The sequence below is a fragment of the Artibeus jamaicensis genome, unplaced genomic scaffold (genome assembly GCF_021234435.1).
Source record: "Artibeus jamaicensis isolate MK-2021 breed Jamaican fruit bat unplaced genomic scaffold, CSHL_Jam_final contig_585, whole genome shotgun sequence".
NCBI lineage: Eukaryota > Metazoa > Chordata > Mammalia > Chiroptera > Phyllostomidae > Artibeus > Artibeus jamaicensis.
The window spans coordinates 8,466,496-8,489,107 of record NW_026521894.1 but is presented as its reverse complement, the minus strand read 5'-3'; the positions used below and the strand labels follow the sequence as shown (position 1 = coordinate 8,489,107).

General features: G+C 39.5%; 1 protein-coding gene across 3 annotated transcripts in view; it reads right to left on the bottom strand.

Annotated features, from left to right (window-relative positions):
* The window catches only part of SLC35F2 (solute carrier family 35 member F2), a 70,987-nt gene that overhangs the window by 31,630 nt on the left and 16,745 nt on the right, over positions 1–22,612 (bottom strand). The window contains exon 1 of one of the 3 annotated variants that reach the window (XM_037161848.2): positions 8,553–8,637. The exons of the other annotated variants lie outside the window; for them this stretch is intronic. The gene's annotated coding sequence lies outside the window, so the exon portion shown is untranslated. Of the gene's footprint in view, positions 1–8,552; positions 8,638–22,612 lie in introns of those variants that run through there. 3 annotated transcript variants of the gene reach the window in all.

The following is a 22,612-nucleotide window of genomic DNA, read 5'->3' as shown; positions in this document are numbered from 1 at the left end:
TAGGGAACTGGTTGAATGAACAAAAAGGAGTACTGCGCAGCTATAAAAAGCAAGACAAATATTTTTATACGCTGCTATAAAGTGACTGCCAGGATATGCTTTAAAAAGAAGCTAATATGGAGGGAAAATGGGTATGAGATACTAACATTTACCTATCTTTGTTAGCATTTTTAAATGTAAAGATAAAATAAAAACTTTTAAAAGTCACCTATAGATCATGAAAGAATGCAAAGGAAAAGGCATATATGTCTAAATATATCGTGTTTTACAGATTCGTCTTTGGAGCCATGTAAATATTTTACATAATTATAAAACAAAAATTAATTTTTTTAAAACCCACATCTAAAAAAACCCAAATTTTAAAGTAAACTTAAGTATATTTTAAGTCGGTCTGTAAAATAAAATAAAGAGGAATTATTTCAGCTGACTTTAAAACACACTAATTTGATAATACATTCCTACTAGAATATAGTGTAAGAATTGTAAAATATCTTAAATTGTTTGGAGGAGGTATTGACAGTGCTTTCAGGTTGTGGAATAAAGCAAGAAATTACATTAATATATTAATTTTTGGTACAGGAAAAAAAGTGTAAGATTAAAGAGATTAAGTTAAGAAATCCTATCGTTCTGAATTTTATTGAATGAATAAACTCAGAAGACATTTTATATTTTTGTAAGTGTGGCTTTCCTATCTTTGTTCACCGTAAAGCCCTGAAACAATGACCAAACAACAATCACGAACGCTCCTGTGTCCAGAACATGGCCACTCAATTGTACTTGGCACTAAAAAGAAGTTAGTTCTTTTCAAAGAGAGTGATTTCAAACCTGGGCGAGGAAAGGACAAACGGGGCCTGGAGCACCTGTCACCCTGAAGGTGCCAGGTCAGGACAGAAAGACGTTCTGAGCACCCGTAAGGGCGACTGCAATGGGCTGAAACACCTCCAATGTGTTTCAATCCACAAGTCAATCACAATACTTAAATTTTTTTTTAATCTATTTTATTGATTATGCTATTACAGTTGTCCCACTTCCCCCCTTCATTCCCCTCCACCCTGTACACCCCCCCCCAACATTTCCCCCTTTTAGTTCATGACCATGTGTCATAACAACACTTCAATTTTTTAAAAAATAACTCATTGGTCATCTTTGAAGGATGTCAGGGAACCAACAGATTATTTTGAAAACTGGCAAATAAAGGGAAAAAAAGCAAACATTCATCCTGCCCTTCCTATATAAATTATACTTCAGGGTAATAATTTGATGATAAAGAGTTTGTCTTTGTAGAAGTATGTAGATTATAAATAAAAATAAAATGACAGAAATAGGATATCCTTTTACAACCACCAATAGAATAATGACTCTAGCCCTGGCTGGGGTTGAGTGCCGCCGTGCAAACCAAAGTGTCACCAGTTAGTTCAATTCCCAGTCAGGGCACACGCCTGGGTTGTGGATGAGGTGTGTGAGAGGCAACCGCACTCTGATGTTTCTCTCTCTCTTTCTCCTTCCCTTCCTCCTCTCTCTAAAAATAAATAAATAAAATATTTAAGTTTTTTTTAAAAAAATAATGAATGTAGGTAATAAACCCCCATTAGATCCTAATGTGACAAAAAGAGACACAGGCAAGCATTGCATTCCTTGTGACAGCAGTTCACAGTATCAATGAAACAGTCTTGCCAAAAAGAAGAATATAGGACCACAGGATTTTTAATAGGTCCATGGTCCATGAGAATATTCTGGAGAATGGATGAACTTAGATGGGAAAAAACAGATCCTTATTTTCAGTAACATTTACTGAAGTTTAATATTCCCTTCAGTTGTGAACATAGACAACAAACCATAATAAGTACTTCCAGTACCTATGAGTTTGCTACAAAAGAATTTACAGGTATTTTTGTATCATGCAACAACTGTTGCTGTAATCAAAATATCATTTACATTCATCAGTAGTCCAAAATCATGGTAAAGACCCATTGTCAGATCTTAGGTAATTTGTGGGGTTTTTGAAATAAAAGAAGCACATATAGTGAGGGGGAGTGGTGGGGAGAAAATGCAGACAACTGTAACTGAACAACAAAATAATTTAAAAGAATCAAGTAAAAAAATAAAAAGGCATTCAAAATAAATGGAAAACCTAAATGTAAGACTAAAACTATAAAACCCTTAGAAGATTTTTAAAAAGCATATATATTAACATATCACAATGTGTTTTTAATAGTTTCATACATGTAATCGGTTGCTATTCAGTCCTATGTATTTTACTTTATGCCTTTAAAAACATTATTCTGAGAAGGAAATACTTGAAACCCACCAGAAAGATACAATCAGCAAAGCTCAGCATGTGAAAAAATCTACATGATAAATGGACTATTTCCTCGAAAATAAACTGTAAGAATAAGGGGAAGTCTACAGAAGAAAGAGACCATAGACCTAAGAACCTTGAACTACATGGGCCTCATGTACATCTTGATTTTGTCAATGAAAGAAAGTCCAAAGCTATAGAAAAATTTTATGAGTTTACTTACACCGGTAACTTAGGAAGCAAGATCTCAATAGATTGAGGAAAGGCTTCTGAGAATGACAGTATGTCCATAGTTATTTTTATACATTTAGAGTCAAAGGAGAAAAGCTAAAAAAGGCTACGTGAAATCTGTTGGTGGTAGATTAAGGAGATGGCAGAAGGCAAAGCAGGGAGATCTCTAAGATTGGATGAAAAGTAAGACAGAGAGATACATACTTCTTTTACATTGGCGGATATAGGATAGTTAATATTTAACATTTACAGTAAATAGAGCTGATATGTGGGCAACAAGATAATAATAAGTTTCAAAACTGGGGAAGCTACAGGCCGGGGGGTGTGGCTGCCCACCATGACCTGCCCAGTCGGAATCTATGATCACGTCACATTTCAGTCCCGTGACCTTGTCAGATCTGCTGTGCGGCCCCTTTTTCATTCACAATTTGAATAAGCTATTTACAAAATTATGTGATGATTGAGGAAATTTGAACGTGGACTAGATATCTGATATTAAGAAATAATTTTTAATTCTTTGGTTGAATAATGGTATTATTACTATTTTTAAAACCTTATATTTGAGAGATTAATACTGAAATATTTATGCATGAAATTATATGATACCTGAGATTTACTTCAAGACAGTCCAGAAGAAGTGAAGCAGAGAAGTATAAACGAAATAAGATGAGTTGATAATTATTGAAACTGAGTGATAGGTACATCTCAATTCATAATAGTTGCTAATTTTATTTTAACATTCCCATAATAAAAAAAATTTTTTTTAAAGCCTAACTATGCTGGCCAGTGTAGCTCAGTTGGTTGGAGTGTCACCCCATAAACTGAAAGGTAGAAGATTTGATGCCTGGTCAGGGCAGGTGCCTGGGCTGTGGACTCAATGATCCCCAGTCAGGGCACAAAAGAGAGGCAACCCTGGCTGTTTCTCTCCTTCCCCCCTTCCTCCCTCCCTCCCTCCCTCCCTCCTCCCTCCCTCCCTCCATTCCCTTCTTTCTAAAATCAATAAGCATGTCCTCAGGTGAGGATTTAAAAACTGAAAAAATAATAAATTAATAAATAATTTCAAAAGCTTAACAGAAGTCCTGCATTTACCCATGATAAGGCTGTATAGACAAACCAAAACATCACATTTATTTGCTTTCAGATATGATTACACAAATCAAGTGTAGTAACACTCATTTTCTCTTGCTATTCAGAAGCTTTAGTGTGTGATTCAGTAAAAGAGAGAAAATACATTCATTATTACTTAACAACTGCAATGTAAAGGAGTTGCAAAATCTTTCTAAATATATAATTCCTGGCAGAAAAATAATAAAAGGGGGTTATAGTGGAGGAAAACCTTGAAGGTTGCTCATCTAACATAAAATGCCTCACTGTATTCTACCTGGTACATGCCTCAGGTTCTCCAGGTAGGTTGTAGGCTCCTGAAAGGCAGAATCAATGTCACATTCATCTGTGTTCCTCCAGTGAGTCTGTATTAATTCTTTACATGGACTGCTGAATGGCTGCAAAGGTGAAAAAATGCCAATGGTGAAGGAGGCCTTTCTGAAGCCCCAATTAGTCTGTCTGCAGCCGGTGGGACTACCAAGGACTACGAAAAGAAATCACTCTACAGTGTAACCTAGAAACACTGTCAACCCAAATGCCACCAGAAAGCATTTAATTTTAAAATGAAAACACAAAATAAGTTGCAATGCATATTGAAACAGGACAGAGTGACAGGGGTCTGTCCTGCTGGGCAATATAAATTTTAGAAAAAGGACACCTGCCAAGTTTCTCCAGTGTAAGATAGGAATCAAAGTCCCTGGTGACAGTGACAATTCAATCTTAACTGCTTGTGAGGCAGATACCAAGTGTGTAGGAGAGTCAAGAAGGAGATGGGGACGTGGAATTCCTTTTGTCCTTGTTCTCGATTCCCCAAGCAACTTCAGTTCTTATATTTCCTAAGTAGATTTTTTTTTGGGGGGGGGGGGGCTGGGATGGTCTTACTGTGATCAGCTGTCCAATTTAACAGCAAAAATTCTCATTATAAATTAATATATTTATTTTCAAGTATAAATTGTGAGGTCAAACAGCAAGAACCACTTTACCTAGAGCCTGGTCACCCCCAAATGGTAGACTGAAGGTGACATTCCAGACACAGAACTGGAAAATTCTACCAAACAGGAATCGGGGGTTCAGCTGTCAGCCTTCTTAGTTACAATTCTAGAAGCACATTCATAAAGTTCTGCCAAGACCATGGCCTGGTAGTTAATGAAGTAATGAACAAGCTTTTCCAAAAACTGCCCCCATAAATTATAATACCCATTATATTTTCTTATATTTATTATCATTACAGAAAAATGGAATAGGACTCTTCTAAAATTAGTAAGATATTTTTTCTCTACTTTTCTTCACCATATGTCATCTTGAATGTCTTGACTAGAAGGGAGGGAAAGCTAACAAATTTCACAGTATCCTCTAACAATAGAAGAAAAGTTTAGAAAAGAGCAAGCTTAATGTGGGTCTAAATCTGGCGAGTGACCTACAGGATTACATTCAGTCACTTTCGTGGTAAATCGGGATATTCAAAACAAACTTTAATTTCTGGGCCTTCCCAACTCTGCTAGCTCCCAGAACCGTTCTGTTCTATTCTCACTTTGCAAGAACAAGAGAAGTCCTAGAGCCAAAGGATATGAGTGGAAGGGGTAAAATGACTAGACTGACTGATGGATCAAACTGACTAACTGAATGTCTTAAAATTAACAAGAATTTGGGTGGGACTGTAGGATATTTTGTTGTGTTTTGCTTTCCTCTCTGTTTTGTACATACCTAGTTTTCTAACATTGAGAAGTCTATTTTTCTTTCTTCAAAGAACCAGGAGTGAAATGACCAGAAGAAAACCCAAAGAACTTTAGAAGACTTCCTGGTGCCTCATTTTGAATCCTTGTGCTAATTTAGATTCACAGCTTGCCTTCCCTCTATTTTCTCTCCCCCGACCTCCTTAACCCCTAGGATTCTCTGTTGACAATTCAAGGTTTCCAAACTGCTGATATGAAGCTCCCTGGACTGACCAATGGGGCATCCATCATCACTTATTATTTATTTATTACAGTCATGCTAATGGAGCCGATCTGAATACCTTACTTTATGGTTTTTTATAGTACCTCGCAATTTAGAAAAAGTTTTCTATACCTATCTTATTTGATTTTGGATCATTTGACATTGCTGCAGGGTTACAAAGAAAATGGGGCTGAGGGAAGTGAAATGAGTCACTGACTGACATTGTTCGAAAGCAGCAGAATAAGCTCCCACCCTAAGAAGAGTGCATTTGCTAGCCCACTATGCTCCCTCCAACAAGATTCTGTTAAAATAATTGCAAACTAGAGCATCTATCCTTTCTTTTTTTCCCCTCTAAGGAACTATTTGATGAAATTGATAAAGGTGCAAAAATACAATTGATTGTATTTTTAATGCACCCCTTTTTATAAATGCCTGACCTTTTATGTGATCATTCAATATGACTTTATTATTTTTTCACATATATTTATAATATATAATATGTTCCATCATAGCTACAGACTCAGTTATTATAGAATTAAGTCAGTTATCAGAGTTATAATTATTTTACATTACTTGAAATTTTGTGTGCAAATATATCCTAAAATACTTAAAGCAGTTTAATAAATATTGTTCACACTATTGATTTATACAACCTTCTGTAACACCTGGCAACATTAGTCATCACGGTATCATCCTACAGCCTATAAGAGAGAAACCTACCACATCACACCTATCCTCTAGAAAATTAGAGTTAAACAGAAAATCAAATGGATGCTAGTTGAGGAGCCAGCACTCAATGCCTTGATTGGCTACTGAAACTTAACACACATATTCTCTCCTTCTCTCTCTGTCTCTCTCTCTCTCTCTCTCTCACACACAGACACACAGACACACACACACACACACACACACACACAAAAGTGTGGAGAGAAAAAGAAGAGCCACTTGAGGTATTTGAAGGTAACCACACCTATGGACTGGACAGAAAACACCTAGAAAACTGCAGCCTTATCCAAGGGAGCTGATCTGTCTCTGGAATGATCAGATCAAGTTTACACCTGTCTTTTTTCGGGAGAGAGGGTAATCTTTGCAGTAGTACACCAGTCTAAGACTTCTACCTAGGGACCAGAATGTGTGGGAATTCTCTTTGCCTGCTTAGTGGAAATAGTCCAAACTGACAGGCAACTTCAACAACCCACAGTAACCCTTATAACCATCTTCTTAATGGTACCCAGTTCAAGTCAGCAAATACTTATCTAGTGCCTGGCAGATTCCTGACACTGTGTCAGGCTCTGGGAATGTAGAGAAATAGTGAACGGAGTCCCTGCCTCCGTGGAATTCACAACGCAGCAGTAAAGAAAAACAGTAAAGAAACGATTAGGACGGGACCTAACCTAATCTGAGATTTCACGGGAGGCTTTACTCATGAAGTGATATTTCATGGGAGGCTTGAAGAATGAAGACAAGTTGTTCAGGCCAAGAGAAAGGGAATAGGAATTGCCGTGCTGTCCCAACAGAGGGACGGTGTTGTGATTTCTCCAACGTGACTGAAGCCGGTAGATACAACTCATTCAAAGGAACGAGCAGCCACCCAGTGTCTTCCAAACCTGCGGTACAACTGGAAAGGAGCGCAGCATTTTCTGGTTGACTATTCTAAACACTAACCATTTGCAAAAGGTTGTGGGGTGGAGGACAAAGGTTTCCTTAACATTTTATGAATTACTGCTTACATTTTCACCAATATCCAGGTGGCCTTTGTGTTGTAAAGCTATTTTTTTATTGGAACCATTTTTAGATTATATCACCTAATGTAGAAAGCAGAATCATGGTTCCCCCAAAGTGTCCATGTCTTAGTCCCCTGGAACTTATGAATAGGTCACCTTACCTGGTATGATATTGTGACACACACACACACAGAGATGTATGTATATTGTGACATATATATACATACATATATGTATGTATATGTAATGTATATCTTGGTCTTGGCTCCTGGATGATCAGAAGTATGAGGTGACCACCTGGGACTCGGAACTGCTGTCTCGGATGGGAGTTGTGGGAGTGGGAGGGTAATCTTGTGGGACTGAGCCCTTAACCTGTGGAGTCTGTGCTAACTCCAGGTGATTAGTGTCAGAACTGAATCATAAGATACTCAGTTTGTCTGGAGAGCTGGGGAATTGCCTGACGTAAGAAAAAACCCACACATTTGTCAGAAGTATCGAGCACGGGAAATTTCTACGTGGCAAAGGGACTTGGCAGATGTGACTGTGGTTAAGTACCTTGAAATGGGGAGGTTGTCCCGGATTACCCAGATAAGCCCAATTTAAAGGACCACATTTCCAATCTGTTGTCAGAGGGAGATGTGACCATAGAAAAAGAGTCAGTGAGATGATTGACTGGCTTTGAAGGTGGAGGGAGGGCACAAGCCAGGGGATGCAGGCAGACTAGGAGCTGGCCAGGCAAGGAAGCCTCACCCACCAAACATCCAGAAAGAACACAACCTGCTGACGCCTTGATTTTAGTCCAGTGAGCCCTGTGTCAGATCTCTGCCCTACAGAACTGTAAAATAGTAAATCTGTGCTGTTTTAAGCCTCAGCATGTGTTAGTTTGTTATGTGAGCAAGAGAAACTAATAAACTACACCAACAATGCTTATGATACCTTAAACAATACTTGAATCATAAAGCTACAGCTAGGTACATTCATCTAAATGAGTTTCTTTGGTAATGAGATACTCACATCAAATGAGCAGAATCTATTAAAGAGCTGCAGTCAAAGCTGATCGGGAGCTATTTTGAATTAAAAGACCCGCATCATTTCGCAGGGAGGAAAATAAAAAACATGCATCAAACCAGAAACTATAAAAATAGTTTAAGGTAAGCCAATATAAGTAAAAATTGTAAACCCTGTCATTTTTCCTTATACATTATGTCCTCCATGACTCTTAAGGTAGTTGAGAATATAGGGGCAACATTAATACTCACCCTCTATACAATAAAAGAGAGGTAAGTGCCAGTCACTGAACTAAGCTCTTATGTATAAGTTCTGTCCAGAAGATATCCAGCCATGTACTATGAAAAAATAGAGACATTTATTGAAGGAGATACAAGATACAAGAAACATTGTACATAAGACAATGATGCCTCAGTCCTGTTCAAAGTAGGCACTTTGGGATCTCACACAGTTCTCCCAATAGCCATCAGATGCTCTGCTGTATTTTCCCGAATCTCATCAACAGTCTGAAATCTCCTCCCTTTCAAAGGTGATTTTAGTTTTGGGAAAATCCAGAAGCCTCAACGCACCAAAACTGGTCTGTAGGGGTGCTGAGTCACCTCGGTGATTTGATATTTTGCCAAAAAACTTTGCACAAGATGTAATACATGAGATGGCATATTGCTATGATGAAGCTGCTAATCGCCAGTTGCCCATAGCTGCAGCCTTCTGAATCATCCGAATAGTTTCCAGAGAGGAATGTTCAAGCTTAATGCAAAATTTGATGCAGATTTGTTGCTCTACTCGCTCAGTCATTTTTAATGTGATGGTCACACAGTACACATGCTCACTCAATGGTGTCTAACTGTCCCCACTGACTACTAGTACAGTGAAGTCATCATTGTTCACACATGTGCATTCCAGTTCACTTTCCTTGGCTGCCAGGTTACATCGATGTCACACAAACTGTTCTCATTATATTAACAATGGCTGGACTTTTTCTGGACAGACCTAATATATTAATTTATTGGATTTTCAGACAACACTAAAATGTAAGTATTATTTTGCCAAAGTCCAAGTCTTTTAACCAAATTCATAAAGTAAATAAATAACAGCACTGAACTAAAATCCAAATAAAACTCTATTGTGTAAAGAAAAATAATAGGAAAGGTTCCAAAATTCCAGAAGGATGACCTCTCAGTTTCTATGGCATTTGGATTGTAACCCTCTTTCTCCATTTTCCTTCCACTTTTTTTGCCTGTAGTACTTCTTTCTTTAAAAAAAAAAAAAGTTTTATTTATTTATTTTTTAGAGACGGGAAGGGAGGGAGAAAGAAAGGAACAGAAACATCAATGTGTGGTTGCCTCTTGCACAACCCCTGCTGGGGACCTAGCCCAAAACTCAAGCATGTGCCCTAGACTGGGAATTGAACCAGTGACCCTTTGGTTCATAGGCCTGCGCTCAATCCACTGAGCTACACCAGCCAGGGCTGCCTGTAGTGTTTCATATGTCTGTTATGTTTGATTTAGTAGATTAAAAAAGCAGAAACTGTCATGGATATTTTTATGCCCCCTCCCTTACATACATATTGACACAATATCTGGTACTGTTATCATTAATGTTGTTACTGTTATTATTATTACTATTCATATTATTACTGTCACTATTATTATGAATAATAATACCTATACTTACCGAATGTACACTATGTACCAAGCAGTGTTCTAACCATTTCACAATTTTATAGTCCTAATTCATTCAACCCTCCCAACAATCCTAATGATGCACTATTATTACTGCTATTTATAAGTAAAGAAACTTGAAGCACAGCGATGACAGACAACTTGCCCAATAACACACACGGAGAGCAAATGATAGAACCTGGAGAGCAACTCAAGCAGTGTGGCCCATAGTAACTGTTATATTGGAAGTACTCTACTTGCACCCTTAGGGGCTCTGAACACCTTTCTTATTATCCTAACAAAAGTGAGGTGGCTTAGTCAAAATACCAGTGCCAGGTGCCACATTATGCGCTTATATACAGGGTGGGGCAAAAGTAGGTTTACAGTTGTTCATTGAAAAATAATATAATTAATAATAATATAAGAATAAAATCTGTTTAACATACTTACAACTATAAACCTACTTTTGCCCCACCTTGTATGTTGTTTCACTTAAATCTCACAAAATAGAAAATGTTCTTTTTCCCCGTCATAAAACTGTTCAAGTTCAGTTTTCTGCCTTTCCCCCTACCCCTCTCCACCGCCCCCAGCCCTCCCCACCTTCCTCCCCTGTTTCCACCCTGCCTTGTTATTATTCTCCATGTGTCCTTCATAATTGTTCCTGTACACCCTTCACCCCTTTTCCCCATTATCCCCTCCCCTCTCCCTCTGGTCACTATTAGCCTGTTCTCAATTTCAATATCTTTGGTTATGCTTTGCTTGCTTGTTTGGTTTGTTGACTATGTTCCTGTTAATGGTGAGATCATATGATATTTGTCTTTCACCACCTGGCTTATTTCGCTCAGCATAATGCTTTCCAATCACATCCATGCTGTTGTGAAGGGTAGGAGCTCCTTCTTTCTTTCTGCTTTGTAGAATTCCATAGTTTTTTGATCCATTCATTTACTGATGAGCACTTAAGTTGCTTCCAGCATTTGGCTATTGTAAATTGTGTTGCTATGAGCATTGGGTGCATATGTTCTTTTGGATTGGTGTTTCAGTGTTCTTAGGATATAATCCTAGCAGTAGAATTGCTGGGTTAAAAGGCAGCTCCAGTTTTAGTTTTCTAAGGAAATTCCCTTCTGTTTCCCATAGTGGTTGTACCAGTCTGCAATCCCACCAACAGTGAACTAGGGTCCCCTTTTCCCCACAACCTCTCCAACACTTGTTGTTTGTTGCTTTGTTTATGATGGCCATTCTGACCAGTGTGAAGTGGTAACTCATTTTGGTTTTAATTTGCATCTCTTTAATGGCTAGCAATACTGAGCATCTTTTCATATGTCTCTGGACCCTCTGTATGTCCTCCTTGAAGAAGTGTCTGTTCGAGTCCTTTGTCCATTTTTTAATTGGGTTGCTTGTCTTCTTAGAGTGGAGTATGTGAGTTCTTTATATATTTTAGATATCACACCCTTGTCTTGTGGTATCATTGGCAACTATGTTTTCCCATACAGTTGGCTCTTTTTTCATTTTAATGCTGTTTTCTTTAGCTGTGCAAAAGCTTTTTATTTTGGTGAGATCCCATTTGCTGATTCTTTCCTTTATGTCCCTTGTGGTAGGGGACATATCAGTGAAAATACTGCTACATGGAATATCTGAGATTTTCCTGCCAGTGTTTTCCTCTAAGACTTTAATGGTGTCATGACTTATATTTAATCCTTTTATCCACCTTGAATTTATTTTGGTGTATGGTATAAGCTGGTGCTTGAGTTTCATTTTTTTGCATGTAGCTGTCCAGCTCTCCCAACACCATTTGTTGAAGAAGCTATTTTTGCTCCATTTTATGCTGCTGCCCCTTTATCAAATATTAATTGATCATATAGACTTGGGTTTATTTCTGGGCTCTCTATTCTGTTCCATTGGCCCATGTGTCTGTTCTTATGCTGGGAGCAGGCTATTTTGCTTACAGTGGACTTGTAATACAGTTTGATATCAGGTACTGTGATCCCTCCTACTTTGCTCTTCTTTCTCAAAGTTGCTGCAGCTATTCATGGTTGTTTATGGTTCATGGTTGTTTATGGTTCCATATAAAGTTTTGAAGTATTTGTTCTATGTCTGTGAAATATGCCATTGGTACTTTAATAAGGATTGTGTTGAATTTATAAATTGCTTTGGGCAGTATGGACATTTTGATGATGTTAATTCTTCCAGTCCATGAACATGGTACATGCTTGCATTTGTTTCTGTCTTCCTTAATTTTTTTCATCAGTGTTGTGTGGTTTTCTGAGTACAGGTCTTTTACCTCCTTGGTTAGGTTTATTCCTAGGTATTTTATTTTTTTGTTGCTCTATCAAATTGGATTTTTTTTCCTGATTTCTGTTTCTGATGTTTTATTGTTGGTATACAAAAATGCCTTTCATTTCTGAATATTAACTTTGTATCCCGCTGTTTTGCCAAATTCATTTATTACATTGAGCAGTTTTTGGGTAGAGTCTATAGGATTTTCTATATACACTATCATGTCATCTGCAAACAATGACAGTTTTGTTTCCTCCTTTCTGATTTGGATGTCTTTTATTTCCTTTTCTTGTCTGATCACTGTAGCCAAAACTTCCAATACTATGTTGAATAGAAGTGGTAAAAGTGGACAACCTTGTCTTGTTCCTGATCTTAGTGGGAAAGATTTTAGTTTTTGCCCATTGAGTATGATGTTGGCTGTAGGTCTCTCATATATGGCCTTTATTATGCTGAGGAGTGCTCCCTCTATTCCCACTTTACTGAGTGTTTGAGATAGAAATTGTAACTGTACCAGTCACAGAGTTTCAGCCATTCAGAGAAGTTGAATAACTTGCCTGAGGTCAGAAAATTAGTATGTTTTTCCCATTCTACACATTGCCTCCCAAATAAATAAATAAATACATACATACATACATACATACATACATACATACACACACACACGATCTGTCAGGGAAAAGTCCAGACATGTTAATATAAGAATGGTTTGCACAACATTGATGTGACCTGACAGTGAAGGAGAGTGGACCAGAATGTGAATGTGTGAATAATGACAATTTCACTGTACTAGTCAGTGGGGGCAGTAGACACCATTGAGTGAGCATGTGTACTGTGTGGCCATCACATTCAAAATAACTGAGTGAGTACAGCAATGAATCTGCATCAAATTTTGCATTGAGCTTGAACATTCCTCTGTGGAATCTATTCAGATGATTCAGAAGGCTTTCAGGGATGATGTAATGAGTGCACAGCAAATAAAAGTGCGGCACAAATGCTTCAAAGATAGTAGAGAATCTGTTAAAAGTGATCCACATTCTGAAGAGCCTGCAACAAGCAAAACACCTGAGAATGTTGAGTGTGTAAGGGCCACAATCAACAAAGTTTGGCAACTCACAGCACAAGAACTAGAAGCTGATCTGGGGATTCGAAAACTACTGTGCCTGAGATTTTGATGCAGGATCTGGGCACGAAATGTGTTGTGGCAAAATTCGTTCTGGCTTCTTCATACAGAGCAGAAGGAACATCGTGCTGCATTTGCTAATGACTTGGTTCAAACTAACCAGGAACCAAATTTGGTGGCCTGTGATTTCTGGCTTTTCCCAAAACTAAAATCACCTTTGAAAGGGAAGAGATTTAGATCATTGATGAGATTCAGGAAAATGCAATGGGGCAGCTGATGGCGAGTGGGAGAACTGTGTGCAGTCCCAAGGTGTCTACTTTGAAGAGGACTGAGGCATCATTGTCCTATGGACAATGTTTCTTGTATGTTCTTCAATAAATGTCTGCTTTTCACAGTATATGGCTGTATACTTTCTAGACAGGCCGTGTGTGTGTGTGTGTGTGTGTGTGTGTGTGTGTGATATAAAACACTAAGGATTATGATACCATGCAGGGAAATCAACTGATACAAATTACCCTGTATCGCCAATAGGCACTGACTACCAAAACTCATTTGATTATATGTCCTACAATTAATTATTTTAATCAGGAGTGTCCTTATGAAATTGAGAGAACATAAAATCTATTTATGATATTCTCCCTCTATCTTCTGAAGTTTCCTTATTTTTTTGTTTTTGTTTTTTATTTTTGTTTTTTTCTTTCTAGTTTGTTCTCTGACTTTTGATGCGGTTAATGAAAAATGGTGAAACATTTTCAAATCACCTATTCTCCTTGGATATAGGTCAAAGAAACTTGAGTCCTACGGTCTAAATGGAGGGAGGGTCTATGCTAAACTGTGAGCAATATATGGAGAACCTGACCTCTATGTCTAGATCACAGCAGGCAAACACAAGGCTCACAGGCCGAATCCGGCCCTCCACCTTGTTTTATCCAGCCCGGCACCTTTTTTTCTATCTTGTGGCAGTGCCGAGCTCTTGCCTAACTGTTAAGGAATAATTACATTTATACAGTCCTAAAACTACATTGGGCCCTTTGAAGGCAACTGCGAGGGTGATGTGGCCCCTGTGAAAATGAGTTTGACACCCTTGCTCTAGATCCTCCCTCCCCACGAGACTCTTCTGTGAAAATTTGAAGAGGGGCACCAATGTGAACACACTCCAAAAGTCAGGAACGGAAGCTCCAGAAGGGCTGACAGGTGGGTGCAGAGATGGGGGAAGAGTAGATTGGGAAGGATGGGATTAGCATTAGGTAATGAGTGCATTGATGCTTCAAGAGTCTAGATGATGAGAATTTATGACCCTGTGACAGACACACAACCCTCTCTCTACCCAACCCAGTCTGGCGCAGCGACAAAATGAGCACAGGAACCCTGTTCTCAACAGGCAGACAAGAAGCCATGTCCATAAACTTTAAAAAATGTTTTTATTGATTTGGAAGCGAGAAACATGGATTTGTTGTTCTGCTTATTTATGCATTTATTGATTGATTCTCCTTTGTACCCTGACCACAGGACTGAACCCGAAACCCTGGTTTATTGGGATGGTGCTCTAACCAACTGAGCTACCCCGCTGAAGCTCATGCCTATAACATTTTTTTCTTTTTTTTTAAAATTAATTTATTTTTTTAAATTGATTATGCTGTTACAGTTGTTCTATTCCCCCCTTCATTCCCCTCCACCCTGCCCCCCCAACCCCACCATTACCCCCCTTTAGTTCATGTCCATGTGTCTCAAGTCCTTTAGGTTCTATATTTCCCATGCTATTCTTGCCCCCCCCATCTATTTTCTATCTACTGTCTATGCTACTTATTTTCTGTACCTTCTCCCCCCATCTCCTCCTCCCACTCCCCTGTTGCTAACCCTCCTTGAGATCTTCATTTCTATATTTCCACTCCTGATTTAGCTGTTCTTTTAGTTTGCTTTCGTTTTAGGTGTGGTTGTTAATAACTGTGAGCTTGTTGTTCTTTCACTGTTCATGTTTCTTTAACTTCTTTTTCTTAGATAAGTCCCTTTAACATTTCATATAATAAGGGCTTGGTGATGATGAACTCCTTGAATTTGGTCTTATCTGAGAAGCACCTTATCTGTCCTTCCATTCTAAATGAAAGTTTTGCTGGATAGAGCAATCTTGGTTGTAGGTCTTTAGATTTCATGACTTGGAATATTTCTTTCCAGCCCCTTCTTGCCTGTAAGGTCTCTTTTGAGAAATCTGCTGACAGTCTGATGGGGACTCCTTTGTAGGTGATTGTCCCCTTAGCTCTTGCTGCTTCTAGGATTCTCTCCTTCATTTTAATTTTGGCTAATGTAATTATGATATGCCTTGGTGTGTTTCTTCTTGAGTCCAACTTTTTTGGTACTCTCTGGGCTTCTTGGATTTCTTGGAAGTCTATTTCCTTTGCCAGATTGGGGAAATTTTCTTTTATTATTTGTTCAAATAGTTTTTCCACTGGTGGTTGTGTCTTTCCCCCTTCTGGTACCCCTATAATTCGGATATTGGAGCGTTTAAAGATGTCCTGGAGGTTCCTAAGACTCTCCTCATTTCTTTGAATTCTTGCTCCTTGACTCTTTTCTGTTTGGCCATTATTTGGTTTCTTCTGGTCCACTCCATTGATTTGAGTCCCAGTTTCCTTTTCATCTCTATGGGTTTCCTGTGGAATTCCATTCATTTCCCTTAATTTAGCCTTCATATGTTTCTCTAATTTGTGGCTATAATCAACCAGATCTGTGAGGAAGCTGATGACCAGTGTTTTAAACTGTGCGTCTGAGAGTTTTGCTATTTCTTCGTCGTTTAGATTTATCTCTGGGGCTTTGAGGTCTTCCTGCGACATTTTTGGTCTGTTCTGGCCCTTTAAATGTGAGAAACTGCGCCTTGGACTCCCAGGTCGCTGGGTTGTGACGCTGTATGTGGGGGCGTGGTCAGAGCGGGGAAATGGCGGCGCCCTCTATCGCTGCTGCGGCCGGTCCAACCGCCCACTCCCTCACTCGCGCGCAATTAGGCAACCGCAGTCAACTCGCTGCACCGCCTCCCCACTGTCTCCTCTGCAGTAGCTCACCCGGTGGGTTGCTCGGTCGCTCACTAGGTCCAATCCTGGGTTTGGAACCCGTGCGTCTGGATTCGCGCGTCTGGATTCCGCGCCCCGGGTCCGACCGAGCCCTCCTTTGTAACTCCTCACCAGACGCCGGTTTCGCCCCTTACCGGTCGGGCTGAAGAATTTGTTGTTAGCGGACTTCGGAAAAGTTCAGTTTTCCATGTTCTGGTTGTGTTTTCTGATGCTAATATTTAGTTGTCCCTAAACTTGGTTGTGTGAGGAGGCACGGCACATCCACCTAAACCTCCATCTTGGCGAAAGTCTCAAGAATGCCTATAACATTTTAAATTCCTAATACAGCCTGCCTATTGAGGCCAAATAGGATGTTTTGAAGGGCTATTTTTTAAACTATTGTAATATTTAAATGAATCTCCTTGTGGATTATCAAAACAAAAATACAGTGTCAAACCTTAAGGATTTTGTGGGGTTTTTGTGGTTTAAGCTGTAATAAATGTAATCCTCTGATGAAGATAATCAACAGGTCTGCAGTCAGAAGAATGAACTCAACAGCGAAAGCAAAGCACATAGAGAATCTGGTGTGGTTTGGATTCCTGGCTGCAGCTGCTTCTCTGCTCTCTGTGGTTTTGCCACTTTAACCCTCCTTGAATTCTATAAAGTAGTCAACCTTCTTTTCCACCTATGCCAGTGGTGCAAAGAATTTCTCTGCCAACAACCAAACTAATTTACTCATTAGATACCCCCAGACACCAGAAGAAAACAGGACTCTAAGCCTGACAGAGAAAGTTCCTGGGGACTCAGCGGGCAAGGGGGCAAGGGAAACACGTAAGGGAGATTTCCTGGGAGTCATGTTAGCCATTCAGCACTCCACAGGCCAAAGACCAGGAAAGCTCACTCCCCTCCTCAGTCAGCTTCGGCTGCTCTAATTTAACCCAGCCAACTCTCAACTACTCTCAAACTTTTCAACTGAACTGCCACTATTAGGTGAGAAATAACTGAGCATTAGTGGGTAACCTAATGCAGCCCCTGCTTTTTCAGCTCTCAGGTGTTACCTTTAAAATGCATATTATTTCCCAAGTAATACCGGTATTTCACAGAAGTGGAAACACACAGGCCAGTAATTATAATACAGACCCAACTTCATTAGTCATTAGGAATATGCAAATTCAGAAATACTCTTTTACACTCATTTGTCAAAAATGTGAAAGACTGATAATACCCAGTGTTAGAAAAGATGTTTGTTTCGTACTTGGCTGATGGGAATGTAAACTGGTACAACCACTTCAGAAAAACTTTGGCATTATTTTAGGGAGCTGAACAGTCACATATCCTACAATTCAGCTCTTTTTCTCCTATATGTATGCAACACGAATGTGTGTGTATACAGGAAGCTCTTGCACATGTCCACAGAAGACATGTAAAAGAATGCTTCTGGAAGTCCTGTTCAATATAACAAAAATCTGAAAAAAACCCAGATGCCCATCAACAGAATGAATGCATAAAGTGTGGTATATTGCACAGGAATATCATATAGCGCCAAAATGAGTGTTTTGCAGCATCAGGCAACAATATAAATGAATCTCAGCAATGTGATAAAGGGGGTGGAATAAATCCCAATAGGTTACATACTTATTAAAAGCATAATATCCTTTTAATAAAGGAAAAATGATAATAAAATATATTAAAAATACAGAGGTATAAAAACCATACAAAAATAAGAGCAAGGAAATAATGAAAGGGGACTCAGAATGGTGATGATCTTTGGTTGGGGAAGAAGGGGAGGGAGGAAGAAATGACCAGTAGGTACATGGACATTCTGGTTTTAGGACGGGTGGTGATTTACAGGACTTTATTACATTAAAAAGAAATTTAATTTAGCTACTCATGGGCCTACAATGAAAGTGTATCATGAGCTAGGGACTATGATTAATCCACTTCTGTGCAATAGGAGTCTAAAAAAACAGATGAATGATGCTTCAGGAAGATGAATTATATTTATCTTTGTGACTTTATACACTCTCTGGAATCCCTGAAGATACAAACAGCTGAGAGCAAAAAGCCAGTAGGAGGCAGTATTGTCCCAGGCTCACTGCCCAGCTCACAAGAGGCAGGGTGCCACGATGGTTAGGAATATAGGTCCTGGGGTCCAGACTGCCTTACAGGGGAGAAGAGCAAACCTGGTTGTGTTTCTTACTACTGTGTGACTAGTCCTGCTAGGCAAAATTACTTAACCTGCCTCAGCTTCCATGCCAAATGGGGCTGGCAATGATAGTGTTATAACACTGCAAAATATTATTGTAAAGATTACATGAGTTAATCTGCCCTGAGGTCTTGGAATACTGGGTTGCGCTTGAAGCACTAGGTAAGCTGTACTCAAGAAAGTTGGCTTTTTTTTTTAGAAAGGGGGAAGGAAAGGAGAAAGAAACATCAATGTGTAAGTGAAACATTGACCAGCTGTCCCTCGCACATCCCTAACTAGGGACCTGGCACTCAACCCAGGCATGGCCCCTGCCTGGGAGTCGAACAGACTACATTTAACCCCCAACCCACTGAGCCGCACCAGTCAGGGCCAGCTTATTTTTATCTCTGGCTTGATACTACTGCGAAAAGCTTAGGAAGTGTTCTTCTAAACACTTCTGGGCAAGCTAATCCCAGTACTACTCTGGGAAACTCTAAATCACAGCAAAATACTAGCCTCAAGCTCTCAATAAGGATTTGTTCCTTAAATGCTCTGGTTTCCAAGGAATGACTAGAAAGATGTTTGGGACTCATCTGTGGTTTTTCATGGAATCTATCTCTGCATCATTAACATAAATAACCAAGTGATTGTGACACATCTGATGACTTTAATTAACACAGATTCCTGTAACCATCATATATATATATATATATATATCCTAAAATCTGTGAACTAAAAATTTCTATAGTTTATTAAAATAAAAGTCATTTAAATCTTTATACAGGGATTATTTATGCCATCAGTACAAGCAATTCTAAGGAACTGGTGTCTACAGTTAACAGGTTAAAGGTCATAATTTAGAAAGAATGAAGGCTTCCAGGGATATGCTTAGTAATAGAAAAAATCACTAGTGACAACTGTGAGAAAAAAGTCAGAAAAAAATAATTCATTTCAATGGCCCCTAAAAGCATTACTGCCACTCAGCAGAATAAATTTCTCAGTGGTAATCCTGAATCGTGAAGAAAAGGTGATGTGTTTATTAAAAGGCAAGTAGTCTCATATTTGTTTTAAATGCACCATGAAGACTTTTAAATAATGAGGGTCTTCTGGGGAGTAAAATCTCCAGGATTAGTTGCAAATGGACCCATTGAGTAAGTGATTAGATTGGCCTACAATATAAAGTTGTTTGATACAAACCAATTAAGTGCTTTAGAACTGTTACCCAAAATTTTGAATAAATTAACAGAAGTGAGTAATCCATTACATAAATAGTCCCATTCACTTGGATTTAAAACTCAATTTTAAAATCTAAAAAAGTGAGTTTAAAGTTACCTATAAAATCCACCTGGATGAAATGGTTTGTTTTCTTTGATAATCCTCAATAAATAACAAAAAAAAGTTTTTTTATGCTTTTAAAATAAACTTACAAAAACTTATATAGATAAATAGTTACCTTGGGAGGCAATGCACTTCTTCCACAGATGTGGCTACCTTCAAGACATCTCTGAAAACTCTTTTTCAGAAATAGCTTAATTTTATTTCAGTCCTAACTCCTACATCTTATTTATCAAATCTGATTGTAAATAGGTCTTTACTGTTCCTAGGAATCAATTACTACCACTTCAGTTCAACGCCAGGCACAAAGTAGCACAGATACGTCCAAGATGAACTACCATCTCTGGCCATAAGGCATTTTCCCAGGCTAGTGATAACCACCTTTTACTTCATGGTAAATGTAATGAGTTAGGAACAGACACCTGAAGGGTACAGAGGAACGGCACACAACCCAAGACATATAAGAAGAGTGACAGAAAGGAGTCAGGGAAGACTGCCTGACAAGGTGCTGTCTACAAAGAGTCTTAAAGCAGCTACGAGAAGAGGTTGATAGCAAAAGCATCCGAGGAGAGAAAACAGGTGTAATGGGGCAGACTACGGTGTGTGCGAGGAAACCAAGGCTTGTGCAGGTGGAGAGCCCCGTGAGAGATGGAGGTGCTGGGAGATGAGCCCACAGAGGGGAGGAGGCCAGTGATAGAGGAAGCTGTAGTGCATGTCGAGAAGCCTGAGCTCTCACAAAAGGGCAAACATTGCATGACTCCCTCTACAGGAGAGATCTAGAACAGTCACATTCGTAGGAGCAGAAAGTAGACTGTTAGTTACCAGGGGCTAAGGGGGATACAGAATTGGTGTTTAACAGGTTCAGAGTTTCTAGTTGGGATGACGAGTAGGTTCTGGAAATGGGGAGTGGTGATGACTGCACAACATTCTAAATATACTTAATGTCACTAATTATACCCTTTTAAATGGTTAAAATGGCCCTGGCTGGGTACGTCAGTTGGTTAGAGCATAGTCCTGATACACTAAGGTTGTGGGTTCGATCCTTGGTCACGCAGAGCACATACAAGAACCAATGAATGCATGAATAAGTAGAACAAAAAAGCAATGTTTCTCTCTTTCTTCTTCACCCCCTAAAATCAATAAATAAATTTTTTAATAAAATTATTAAAATGGTAAGTTTTGTGTCATATATATTTTACCATGATAAAAAACACTAAAACTATAACAATTGTGTTCAGGTAGAAAAGGAGAAAGGGGTGAGGGGAGGAGAGAAAGTGAAGAGGAGGAGGAAAACAACAGCCAGAAGCGGTAGCAACAGCCACAGCTTAAGTTGGACCCAGTAATTAGTGGCTCTCAGACTTGTTTTAGCAGCAGAACCCTTTCTTCAACATCCTGCATAAAAGCCCAACTATAAAACAGGCAAAGCAAAAGGCCCAGTGGGTACCAACCAGAAGCCACCCCAGAAGCCCACCAGCAACTATTTCCCAACTTGCCTCCATAATGGACCCTAAGGAACCTCCAGGAAACCCAGAGAGCTTCCCCAGTTAGCAAGCCACTGGTACAGGTGATGGGAGGAAGCTGAAATGTTTTAGGCTGAACAAGAAGCAGTGAGATTTCTGAAACAGTAAAGTGGGTCTGGTCTTTAGTATCAGAGGAGCTGTCTCAGCTCAGCCTTGTGCCAGCCACGTGCCCTACAGCGTGTTCCTTACCCAGCTGTCAAAAGAACTAAGAAAACTATTTCCATAGGATTGTCTAAGGACTGATGAAATGTGACTAGGATTCTCCATATGGGGCATTACATCCTAAATGCCCCATATCATTTAGGATGCCCCAAATGATAAGGGTGAATTACCATCTGATGGTAGCTATTGCTACCCTTTACTTTAGTTTGGCATCACCCTGGTTCCCAGTTAGTGAGAAGATTTGGAGGCATGGACAGAAGCTATGACAAGAGTCCACTGAGAAGTCAAAAAAGCCTGAAATTCAGCAGTGACAATAGGGACTGGAAGGGGGGTGAACTCCAAAATTTACTGGAAGTGCCACAGAGATGGGGGAAAGGACTGGCAGCCGGTTCGTCTTTCTCCGAATCAACCAGAAGAGATGATCAGAGATAAGCAGGAAAAATCCAAAGGTTGTTTAGAACTGGTCTGGTTGGTAGAGGAGAGAGGACTATAGCCTGGGACAGAGAGCAGCCCAAGGTCCAGTGGAGTGTAGGTTGGAAAAGAGCTTCTAAAGCCCCGCCCTTTCCTTTCCCCTATATTCCATGGGGACAATTACCGACCGTCCCTTTAACAACTCCTTGCTATATTGAGAAGTTAATAAAAAGTTTTGGGCTGTCCAGCTAGGAATCCACCCACCAACTCCAACCTCCGAATACTAATGGGCTAAACCCTAGAGAAAATGCCTACTCCTTCTTCTTCCAGAGCAGCTGAGGACAAAGCCATGGTCGTAGCATAGCCTAATGAAGGGGCAATGGACAATGCAAGCAACGGTGGTTCTGTGGTACCCAAGGATTCTGCATCCTGGGGTTCACCCCTCCCTTAAGGCCACCTGAAGGAACTCAGAACTGGGCCTGGCCATTGGCTCTCCCCTAGGACATAAGGGGACATGCACGAGAATGCTCATCACAGTGTTGTTTGTGGAGGCTGATGCAGCAGGACAGTAAGAAGCTAGGAAACCTGCCTGGCAAGTAGAATGG